Source organism: Eptatretus burgeri, chromosome 15 (assembly GCF_056783735.1).
Source record: "Eptatretus burgeri isolate ZD-2024b chromosome 15, Ebu_testis_v1, whole genome shotgun sequence".
Taxonomy (NCBI): Eukaryota; Metazoa; Chordata; class Myxini; order Myxiniformes; family Myxinidae; genus Eptatretus; species Eptatretus burgeri.
Window position 1 is genome coordinate 46536529 of NC_140975.1, and position 12854 is coordinate 46549382.

General features: G+C 42.8%; 2 long non-coding RNA genes across 3 annotated transcripts in view; both read right to left on the reverse strand.

Moving 5' to 3' along the window:
* Positions 1–8573, reverse strand: part of LOC147012108 (uncharacterized) — a 32883-nt gene extending 24310 nt beyond the window's left edge. Inside the window, exon 1 of the long non-coding RNA XR_015052040.1 lies at positions 8122–8573. This is a non-coding gene — a long non-coding RNA (uncharacterized LOC147012108). The remainder of the gene's footprint in view (positions 1–8121) is intronic.
* A 10-nt stretch (positions 8574–8583) lies between these two features.
* Positions 8584–12854, reverse strand: part of LOC147012109 (uncharacterized) — a 47095-nt gene continuing 42824 nt past the window's right edge. For both annotated transcript variants that reach the window (XR_015052038.1, XR_015052039.1), the window contains 2 exons: positions 10795–10897; positions 8584–9390 (listed from right to left, as the gene is read on the reverse strand). This is a non-coding gene — a long non-coding RNA (uncharacterized LOC147012109). The remainder of the gene's footprint in view (positions 9391–10794; positions 10898–12854) is intronic.

Consider the following 12854-nt stretch of genomic DNA (forward strand, 5'->3'; position numbering starts at 1 on the left):
ATGGGGTATTTGTAATGGGTTCTTAAAGGGTAATTATATGGGTTTCATTCGTCTCAAGTCTTTGCCTACCTATTTCATATTAAAAATGCCAAACTGAACCGCTTCCTTTGGACACGGATGCGATTTAAAAAAATGATATATTGGAAATATTGCACTGTCTGTGGTATACACAATAAGATCATATCAAACTATGTTCATGCACAGCCGCATATCCACATTTAAAGTTCAACTAGATATTCTTCTCTGTGCAACTCATTTATCAAGTTATGACCACACAAGTTGGTTCAATTCACAGATGTGTAATCTGATAATATAATACTTTAAAGCTCAGACACATTTTCTGTCCTTTCGAGTTGCACATTCCTTCAAACATTAAAAACTCAAGTGTATATTTGACTTTCTGGAAAAAAACCCAAAAGTTTTCATATGCATAATGGAAAACCCCATTTGAATACCATGAATGTCCCTGTAACCAAATTAGTTTGACTTGCAGAGTATCCACTCCACGGTGATCTTGCTCCAAGCATGCAACAGTTCTTCTGACGCATACTTTCATTTGGGTGGTGTGACAACTGACAGCTACCTCAATCGCTCCCGGAAAAAATATATCCGGCTTACGTGCATGAAGCAAAAACATCCCTACTGCTTATAATTCAAAACACTTCACTGCACTGGAAAACGTGGGGACAGGAACACTGTTCTGAAAGTGGTGGAGACTTGTAATACCCTCCCCTACCTGGCGGTGGCGCAACACGATGTACATTTACATCAAGAATTTGCGTCCTTCCACCATCCCTGCCCCTCCTCCCCCCACACCACCAAGACCACCAGCAAAGATAAAAACACCCCATCTACATTAATTGGGTTATGCTGATTCTATATAGCAAATCTGGATGTAATTAGGCCAGAATTGTAGGAAGAGTAGCACGCCAAACAAACGCACAAATACCAGTCCGTGAATTATACATGTTGTTCCAAAAAGACCTGGACAACTTTGGTTGTTTATATATTTAGTATAGGTTAGTTTATATATTTAGTACCACTCTTTCATCGAACTTCTGGAAATTATGTTTAAGAGAAAATTTGAATCACAGATTTTGTGCTCGTAATGGCAGGTTAAATGTCCTGTAAACACACACATGAGCATTCATACATCATTTTGAAAGTCGCGTATTGTGTTGTAATCATTAAAGTTGCCGGAATATCTTTCATGACTACTGCTCATTGCATTGTAAGTCAGTACCTGGCCAAATTTATGCCAAAAGATGAGAATAATGTGATGTGTATGAATGCAAGCCAATTATAAAAAGGATTATGGATATCAATTTTGAACAGGTTACTGTTAAGAATGGGGTTAGCATGTATAGAACATACACAAATTAATAGATCAAGTTGATGGGATGTGGATACAGCACAGAAATTACCATAATTTTCCAATTATAAACCACAGTTTATTTATAAATTGTGCAGTTAAAACCATCTTGTGCAGTTAATATAGGATTGCAGCTATCCGAGAATGGCCTCCGTGTTCAGATTCTTTGAAGAAAGAATGCTCCAGACAACTAACCAACACTGAGAGGTTTTAATTACTTTTCACGTCATTTTAAAACACTCCAAGTGTGACGGTAAAAACCATGCTTTCTCCTCACAAAACCACCGTTCCACTCGACAGGGAAGAGGAAAATTCCTGCACCCCTCACTGTGGAGATGACGCAACACATGGACGGAGCATAAATATGCATGAGGCAAAACATGGGTGGAACATGAATGCACATTTTAAATTCAAACTTGGTGATGCATCACACTCCTCACCTGGTTTTTAGATATTGTTATTGAACATGATCAACAATGTTGAATATTTGTCAAAAATGAAATAAACTGACTACATATTACATCACTAAATTCATGGACCAGACTATGGTTAAGGGATATGGACTTCATGGAAAATAACATGAGAATATGAAATTCACAATCAATAGAATACAATGAAGGAATTCACTCTTCCTCCGCTGGTATAAGCAGTAGAACCTCAGTTACGGGCACATGTAGATATGGGGTTTGCCATCCTTCATGGTGAGAATTTGCACTTTTCGAACACGACCGTCTGTGCTGGGCAATGTTTTAATTACACATCTACAGGGCCAGCTGTTTCTGTGAGCATCTGCCTTTATCAGAACGATATCACTGGCACACTTGCTCAGTATCCCATCAATGAGACACTTGCCGCCAACAATCCAATATCCACTGGAGGAAATAGCACCACTTGTGAAGTGTCTACCTTGATAATTAATTAACTTGATCATGATAATGACGTACAACGAGAGTCATAACATGATGATGTTTGGGTAGCATGACTGGATGTCGCTCATTGTCATTTAGATCTGTTCGGTCGAGTCTACCACCGATTCTTTTAATTCCTTCATTGCCTAAGGCAGGATTCAATTTGTGCAGGGTGTTGGATTTGGCCACTTGCTTGCCATTAGTGAGGTTGTGAATGTCCGAGGCATAGGACTCACGATGAACATTGCCAATTATGATCGTTGTAGCCTCCTCCATGAGATGAACTGGAAGTTGGCGGTGGTCATGTCAACCGTTGTGATCGGCTGACTGCCTCTTTAGCTTGAATAAGCATATGAAGTAGATCAACAAAGCAACACCTATGATTGCAGACTTACACTTCGAGAAACGTGTGAAACATTGTGTTCCCATGAATGTTCATGCTTAGTAGCTAATATGGATGTCCAATGAAACTCCAGATTGTTAACAACTGTACAGCAGGCAAAGTAGGTTTAGTGGGTTGTTATAGCCTAGTGTTGGCTTAGCAGTTAAGGTGGTGGCTTGGGATCCTTGGGATCCTGAGTCCGAGCCCCGTTTTCCACTGAATTAACACCAGGGGGTTGATTCAGCCTGTCATCCTTCTGAGGTCGGCGAAATGAGCACCAGTATACTGGTAATAGGGGCACTGCAGCAGTGGCATAGCTGCAACCCTAACCAATGATGTAACCAGCAACCAAAAAGGCAGCACACGCTGGGATGGGTAGTTCGGAATCACAGACAAATCATGGCCCAGACAGCCATAATGATGCCATCAGGTCATAGGCTTTTCTTGAGTGAGTGTCCAGGTCTGCTAGGTTAATGTCTTGCCACATATGTTCCATTGAGAAGGTGATGTACTCTTTTGGATCCTTGGAACATGTTTGGCCACAAACACATATAACCGCCGAGACTCGTTTATATACCCGAGCACCACACGACTGTCCTTGAAGAAAGTTATCCATTTAAGTACGGCCGAGCGAGAACCGTGGGTATGCACTGCCTAATGAGAGCAACTCAAGTGGAGTAAAATTTCCTGTCTAACAATAATGTGGACTGTGCTGGACCAATACAGGAAAGGACACGACGAGCAGGTTGAGATGAACAATTGACATGGGTTTATTCATAAGGTGGAGAGTGAGAAAAAGCATGTGGCATAGTGAAGACAGGGGTTTATTCATAGGGGCATCCATACAGCAGGAACATACAATATTTGTGTGGTGTGGCAAAAGACGTGCATGCAATAGCAAAGGGACAAAGGGCAGACTTACCCCAATCTATCTGGCTTATACAATCTTACTTATATTAACATTACAAGCACCATCAGTTTCATTCCGTGTAAGGGTAGATAGGAGGAAAAGAGAGGAAAAGAGAGGAAAAGAGAGGAAAAGAGAGGAAAAGAGAGGAAAAGAGAGGAAAAGAGAGGAAAAGAGAGGAAAAGAGAGGAAAAGAGAGGAAAAGAGAGGAAAAGAGAGGAAAAGAGAGGAAAAGAGAGGAAAAGAGAGGAAAAGAGAGGAAAAGAGAGGAAAAGAGAGGAAAAGAGAGGAAAAGAGAGGAAAAGATAGGAAAAGAGAGGAAAAGAGAGAGAGAGGAAAAGAGGGAGAGAGGAAAAGAGAGACAGAGAGAGAGGAAAAGAGAGGAAAAGAGAGGAAAAGAGAGGAAAAGAGAGGAAAAGAGAGGAAAAGAGAGGAAAAGAGAGGAAAAGAGAGGAAAAGAGAGGAAAAGAGAGGAAAAGAGAGGAAAAGAGAGGAAAAGAGAGGAAAAGAGAGGAAAAGAGAGGAAAAGAGAGGAAAAGAGAGGAAAAGAGAGGAAAAGAGAGGAAAAGAGAGAGAGAGGAAAAGAGAGGAAAGAGAGGAAAAGAGAGGAAAAGAGAGGAAAAGAGAGGAAAAGAGAGGAAAAGAGAGGAAAAGAGAGGAAAAGAGAGGAAAAGAGAGGAAAAGAGAGGAAAAGAGGAAAAGAGAGGAAAAGAGAGGAAAAGAGAGGAAAAGAGAGGAAAAGAGAGGAAAAGAGAGGAAAAGAGAGGAAAAGAGAGGAAAAGAGAGGAAAAGAGAGGAAAAGAGAGGGAAAGAGAGGGAAAGAGAGGGAAAGAGAGAGAAAGAGAGAGAAAGAGAGAGAAAGAGAGAGAGAGAGAGAGAGAGAGAGAGAGAGAGAGAGAGAGAGAGAGAGAGAGAGAGAGGAAGAGAGAGAGAGAGAGAGAGAGAGAGAGAGAGAGAGAGAGAGAGAGAGAGAGAGAGAGAGAGAGAGAGAGAGAGAGAGAGAGAGAGAGAGAGAGAGAGAGAGAGAGAGAGAGAGAGAGAGAGAGAGAGAGAGAGAGAGAGAGAGAGAGAGAGAGAGAGAATGAAACGGATGCACAGGGGTTTTATCCTCGAACCCCACAACAAATACACAAATACAGTTTCTTAAAATGAACACATTTAATGAACATAAACAAATATTTACAAAGGTCAATAACTCAAAAGGTAATGATAATAATAATAAAGTAAACAAATCCTGGAGTTGAGGTGCCTCTCACACAGACTCAAATACGGACAACAGGGAAACAAAATAAAAAGAAAACTTCCTTTCAAATATTCTTGTGCTTAGCTTGGCCGAGAAATGGTCTATTCACACATGCAGACACGCGCAAATGGTGCCTTCACTTCTCTCATAGCAGGACAAACGTAAGCCAGGCACTCAGCGAGCGGCACTCAACACAGGCTCAGATCCCCAGTGCTGCTGCTTTTGACATACACAAGGCTTGGGGTCCATTTCTCATGACTCAACCAAGAGCCAAAGGCCAGCATCTTGCTTCACAATGCAAGCCAAATCACCTCTACACAAATTCAATGGCCATGTCGTCCTCCTCGGCATGCGCTCACCCTCCGCTCTCGCCTCTCCAAACAATGTGCCTTGTGCCTCCGCTCTGATCACAGCTCTCCAAACATGAACAAGCCCAGAAATCCCTCCTCTGATTCTCTTCCGATTCAACTCTGCCTCATACGTTCCTCACACTGACCTTGTGTGTGTGCTCTACCGATCTCTCGTCCTATGTAGCAGGAAGCCTCCCACAACATGCAAGCCAACCTTCCTCTTGATCACACCTATATCCTCTGCCTCCGGGGTGTGGCCTGCTCGCACGAAATCTTGGAAGGCGGGGCTTCTTCCTGCTCGGCACGCCTGCATGTTCCTCCTCATAGTTTTGATTATAGAGACATCGGGAAAAGTCACAGAGGGGCGATTACATATTGGGGAAGATTACATATTAAACCCTAGCAAATTAACAGAACACCACCCCTTCGTGTGGTGACACGTAACGCTTAACCTCACAGGTTCCCTACTGAATCACATCGAGATGCCTTCTCCACGTCCACGGACCAAGCAACTCTACACAATGTATATTCCCTATCAAATTCTTCCATCTACCCCCACAATTTTAACAATATAATTCAGTTGAAATAAAATAAATGTTTTGAAAGGTTTTAGAAAAAAAGCTTCTTTTGGAAATTTACCACCATTGATTTGATGCACCGTCTTTGGCACCACTTTATCGAACACGTTAAATTAATCACTCGTGCCAGTTGTTTGTGTCCTTTATGATGTCCCGAAAAACAGTAAGTTTCCTGTTTGGAATGATTTTCAATTTTGTTTGACTGCCAGACAGGCAGAGTCAAAAACAACAACCTTATTGAAGCATGATTAGGATGAGATTCTGTACAATTTACCAATTTCAGAGTCAAAGTACTGTTAAACTGCAGGTTTGTGTTCCGATTCGTGTTCAAAATATCACAGTGAACTGAACTCAAGTTGTTCCTTGATCATAAACAAATTATTACGTTGCAGCCTGTGTCTGCTGGTTACATCATTGCTGGGAGTAAGGCTGTGCCGCTGATGCAGTGCCCCTGCAACCATTAAGCTGGTAATCATTTTACTGACCTCGGAAGAATGACAGGCTGTCAACACTCCTGGTGTTATTTAAAGGCATGACGGGCTCGAACTGAAGACCCTAAGATATTAAGCCAGCCACCTTAACTGTTAAGCCAATACCTGGCTTGATCATAAACTGACGTCCAAAGACAGACAGACAGAGACAAAATGAACCAATTAATTCACCCCGTTTTTTGCTTCACTTGAGGGTTAAAGATGTACGAATCAATCCTCATTCCATGAACTTTGAATGAACCACCCAGCCTCCTCCTCTTCTTCCTCTTCCACCTCCTCCTCCTCCTCCCCTCCTCCTCCAACTCTTCCACCTCCTCCTCCTCCTCCTCCTCCCCTTCAATATTACATGAAAATTGCTCTTTTACATCCCTTGTCTGCAATTAGCATTTTGTGAATCCAAACCCGAGTTACTTAATTAGGTGTGTATAAGGTAGAAAGACTTACAAGGTTTTTATTTCCAGATGAATTTTTTTCACAACATACTACAACCATTAATAAATCTCAGCTAGACACTGTGTGTATATAATAAATATTTAGATGGTCGATAACCTGACCAATAAATAAATACCATAAATAAATATTAAGATATAATAAATATTAAGATGGTCCCCTGGACCATAAATAAATATTAAAATATAATAAATATTAAGATGGTCGTTTGAACCATAACCGGGCGTAGTGGCGTGCGCCTGTAATCCGGATACTCGGAGGCTTGGGTTGGAGGATCGCTTGAGGACGGGTGCTCTGCACTGGGCCGCGTTATGAGAGGGTGTAGGGCAGCCCGGAATCATGGCGAAACGCAATCCATATCCCTGTGTCGTAAGAGGCGGCCAGGGTTGCGTCAGGAAGGGCATCCGGCGTAAAACCTCTGCCAAATCAGTATGCGGATCATAACGGATGATCCGCTGTGGCGACCCCTAACGGGAGCAGCCGAAAGACGAACAACAACAATGGTCGTTTGAACCATAAATAATATTAAAATATAATAAATATTAAGATGATCGTGTGGACCATAAATAAATATTAAGATATAATAAATATTAAGATGGTCGTTTGGACCATAAATAAATATTAAGATATAATAAATATTAAGATGGTCGTTTGGACCATAAATAAATATTAAGATATAAAAAATATTAAGATGGTCGTTTGGACCATAAATAAATATTAAGATATAATAAATATTAAGATGGTCGTTTGGACCAAAAATAAATATTAAGATATAATAAATATTAAGATTGTCGTTTGGACCAGAAATAAATATTAAGATATAATAAATATTAAGATGGTCGTTTGGACCATAAATAAATATTAAGATATAATAAATATTAAGATTGTCGTTTGGACCAGAAATAAATATTAAGATATAATAAATATTAAGATGGTCGTTTGGACCATAAATAAATATTAAGATATAATAAATATTAAGATTGTCGTTTGGACCAGAAATAAATATTAAGATATAATAAATATTAAGATGGTCGTTTGGACCAAAAATAAATATTAAGATATAATAAATATTAAGATTGTCGTTTGGACCAGAAATAAATATTAAGATATAATAAATATTAAGATGGTCGTTTGGACCGATCTTAACCTGAACCCTGATGAAAAGAATTAATATCCTGAACATCCAAAGAAGTGACGGAGAAAGTATTTGTTTAATTAATTTCCACTTGCAAATTGTGGCGAATGAGTATTCTTCGTTAATGGTCAAAACTACCTGTTATGACAGCAGAAGAATAACAAACGGTTCCATCTCAGTCCTATTAATTGTCAATCACGGTCCAGGCTCCAAAAAAACAAAGGCATCCCCATGAGGAGGAGGTCTCGGGCGGTTTGAGTGTTTCATTTTCCCCTTCTCGCATGTTCTGCTCCGTCAGCACTTACCTCCCAGCAGAGACACAGACCGAAGGAAGCTTGTGCTACGTACACACTCGTACGGGCGTGCCGAGGAGAAGCCAACGTGCATCGGATCGAGGCTGAATGTCGAGTGGGCGGCGTTTAAGCTTTTGGGAGTTTTCTTAATAGGTACGAGGTGGGAAAATCGATTTATATCAGACCCAATGCCAGCAGGGAGCAGCCGAAGCTCATGGAAGCGCGGAAAGTGCACACACCTTGGGAAACAGGTGCTTCGATTGTGACCATTTCGACCGCCTCGTACCACAAGCTACGATGATTTACAACTTGCAAAGGTAACCGGCGTTGCCAGGCAACGCCAAGTCCCTCCTCACATCCCTTCTCCTCCCACCTCCGCCTCCCACCCAACCCCTCCCTCAGGACTCCCACCCCACCCATTCCCCTCCATCCTCCCACCCCTTCACCTGCTTCCTCCCACCCAATCCACCCATTCCCCTCCCTCCTCCCACAAAGTTACCCAGTGTCTCCCAGAATATCATGTAAATGTATTGGCCGACCACAATTAAACACATATTTAGAGACAAACATTTTACTTATCAAGCTGCAAAATAATCAACAGAAATATCAACAAAACTGAACATATTATTGAAATGCTTTTGGGGAGACAATGTTGAATGTTTTTCCATCAAGGACCAGAACGTGTACTGCAAATTGTTTGGTGTTCCAACTCAAGAACAGCCCACATCATATAGTTGATCGTGTGAAAGAGATATTCAAAATATAGGTGTACAACTATGTAGGTGTACAACTACGTAGGTGTACAACTACGTAGGTGTACAACTACGTAGGTGTACAACTACGTAGGTGTACAACTACATAGGTGTACAACTACGTAGGTGTACAACTATATAGGTGTACAACTACGTAGGTGTACAACTATGTAGAGTAGGTGTACAACTACGTAGGTGTATGGATCAAGATCGCTTGGTTTTAAATTTTTTAAGTTCACTGGAAATCTTTCAGTAAATGAATTAAAATATTATTACAATAAACGACAATACATAGGGGGGTCTGGTCATCTAATTTTTTTTCCTGTGCAGCACAAGGCTGCGAGGAGCATCAGTGACTGAGGGTGTGGCAGTGCTGCTGATGCAGTGCCCCCATAGATTAGACCAAGACTTTTGAATTTGGCCAGAATACCGGAGATAGCTCCCCTACTCTTCGAGAAGTACACATCGAAGGAGTCTTCAATGTCCACCAACTAATTCTGGAAGATGTGACGCCCAGTTTCATGTCCATCTGAGGACGACACACACACACACACACACACACACACACACACACACACACACACACACACACACACACACACACACACACACACACACACACACACACACACACACACACACACACACATTGATTAATCATCCTGCCTGTGAAACACCAGAATGACAGTTTATAGCTGGGTCAGCATTCAAACACAGGCATGACAGCTTAAGGAGAGTGTGCATACCTCTCAGCCATCCTGCTATTGAGTGGGGATCAGGGGATGCATTGCTTTGTAGCCGCTGAAAACATTTTAAAATTGTCTCTTGAGCTCGCAGTTCGATTTACTCATTCTAATCGTCGAATTTATTTCGCCTTCCAAACTCTGGGGATTTCCCAACGGAGAACAGAGCAGGGTCACCACACCCACCACTCCCACACCACGCCCATCACTCCCACACCACGCCCACCACTCCCACACCACGCCCACCACTCCCACACCACGCCCATAACTCCCACACCACACCCACCACTACCAAACCACGCCCACCACTCCCACACCATGCCCACCACTCCCACACCACGCCCATCTCCCACACCACGCCCACCACTCCCACACCACGCCCATCTCCCACACCACGCCCACCACTCCCACACCACGCCCACCACTTCACCTACTTTAAAATTATTTTCATTTACAGTATTCATTTTTTCATTTACGGATGCTTTCCGACGATTCTGTGATTTTTTTTCCCGATGTGTTGGTTTCGATGTCTGTTGGCACACAAAGTTTCCATGCTTCCCCATTGTCTCGAGTCGTTGACCTACATTTTATTTCTTTTTTCATTTATTTATGTTTTCAATTATGGATGTTTGTTGTCTGATGATTCTGTGATTGTATTTTTCTGCTGTACTGGCTACAATGTCCATCGGCACGCAAAATTTCAGCTTTCTACGTCATCTGGAAGGTACCGATCTTTAATATCAGTGAGTGAGTGAGTGAGTGAGTGAGTGGTTAGAAGGAGCTTCATAAATTACTAGTGCATGCCCGTACGTGTGTGGCCGTACATGCAAAAAAAACAAAAAACTTTCAAACCGCTTGCCAGAAACAACAACACAGGCCGTTCCTTCACTCTCGCGTGCCCGTACGTGCGTGGCCATACATACAAAAAAAAAACCTTTCAAACAACCACACAGGCCGTTCCTTTGCTCTCGTAAACGGCGACTGGGTTGGGGCATTGTGTTTTGCTAGAAATGCACATAAGAAATCGAGAAATTATTAGAATACAGTAAGTCATCACTATCCGGAAGTGGTGCGTGCCCGTACGGAATGTTCACATGCATTCCACGAATTATCGCTTGCATTGAAGTAACAACTGCTGTGATACTTACACACACAGAGTTAATTAAAATCCAAATTAAAATCAAGTTTACCTCCCTGTCTTTGCTTGCCATGACATTCGCTGCCATTGACCATTGCCACTCCTTCGTCACGGTGAGGCGAAAGGGGAGCATTTGTGCAGCATTTGTAGGAGACCTGAAAGTACAGTGTCATTAGGTATTCCATGTTCGAATTGTTTTATTTTGAAAATAGTTTTAAAAAATAGTTTACAAAGCATACCACCAAATTGAGATGTATTTCGTTGGCAAGCATGTTGAGTCGAGCTGAATTCCTTAACACTTCCAAAGGCCACACCGTTTTGACAATTGGAAACAAAAAAAAGTTGTGCACTTTTTTTGATAAATTATTTTCGGAACAATTTTTCTTCAATAAACAAATAATAATAAAAATTGTCTCTATGTACACACCTTTATCTCGTTAGCACCTCTTCATAAACAACATTGCTGAGGAAACGGCTCGAGAAAGTACAGGAATCGAGAAAGAAAGAATACAGTAAGTTGATAAATCGAGAAAGAATACAGTAAGTCATCACTATCCGGAAGTCCGGAAGTTAAGTCTTCGCTGTCCGGAAGTTCGCATATCGCAGTTACGATTATTCGCAATTTAGTTTTAATGGCCAATTATTCAATTAACGCCAACGTATTTTGCCTTTTCGCAATGTCATCGCAAGGAAAAACACAAAGAGAAGAGAAAAGAAAAAGAAAAAAAGAAAAAAACGTATGTGCAAAAATTTTTTTTAAAATCTCTTTCAAACAACCACACAGGCTGTTCCTTCGCTCTCGTAAACGACGACTGGATTGGGGCATTGTGTTTATCTATAAATGCGCATAAGAAATCGAGAAATTATTGGAATACACTAAGTCATCACCATCCGGAAGTCCGTACGTTGTAACCCGTAATGGGGAACGCGGCTGAGGTTCTCTTCCCCATCGGCCACGCCCACGCAGCAACGTGTCCTGTTATTGGTTGCTAAATAAATCGCCATAATTTGGGAAGCACTTCTCCGATTAATATCAAACCTTGAAAAGGCACATCCTCAGGTCCCCAGCAATATACCTGGCAAGTTTCAATTAGATCGGACCAGTGTGGTTGTCAAGAAACAGCGGTCTCACACACACACACACACACACACACACACACACACACACACACACACACACACACACACACACACACACACACACACACACACACACACACACACACACACACATTATTGTAGATGAGCAAAGGTACCCGGTGTTGCCAGGTAATGCCAGATTCCTCCTCCCACCCGCCCCCCTTCCTCATCCCACTTCATCCTCTGCCTCCTCCCAACCCCACCCCCTATCACCTCTTCCTCTGTCTCCTACCACCCAATCCCTTCTCAGCATTCCCAGCCCACCCCTTCCCATACCCCTTTCCTTTGGAACCTCAAACCCACCCCTTCCCCACTCCCTCCAGACCACCACCTCACTGCTTTCCCTGCCTTGTCCCACACTAACCCACCCCTCCTTCCAGAATCCCACCCACCTCTCCCCTCCCTCATCCCATCCCAAGCCTCCTCCCTCCGGAGTCTCACCCCCCCCCCCCTCCCTCCAGGGCCCCTCCTCACCGCTTCCCCTGTCTCATCCCTCACTACCCCACCCCCTCTCTCTGGACTCTCACCCCACCCCTTCCACCCCACCTCTTCCCTCTAGATCCAACCCCACCCTTCCCCTCACTCTTTCCACCCCTCTCTCTGAACTCTCACCCCATCCCTCTCCCCTCCCTCTTCCCACCTCCTTCTACCACACCTCCCCCACCCCACCCCTTACCCTTCCTCCTTGGCTCCTCCTACCCCCAAATTCACACCCCACACATTCCTCCCACCCCACCCCTCCCTCTGGACCCCCACCCACATTTGTCGCTTGACTCCACCCACCATAGCACCCAGATGAAATAATATAGCCATGATCTTGGTTTTCTGGTGGGCCTAAAACATCAGGCCTGTACGCCTCCATCGATCATACACTGTCCGGGTTTGTTGCGTCACATTTACAATGGCTTTGTTTGGGTCGTGTGTTACTCATGATGAGGGACCCCCAAAAATATAATAATATGTGGACAGAGG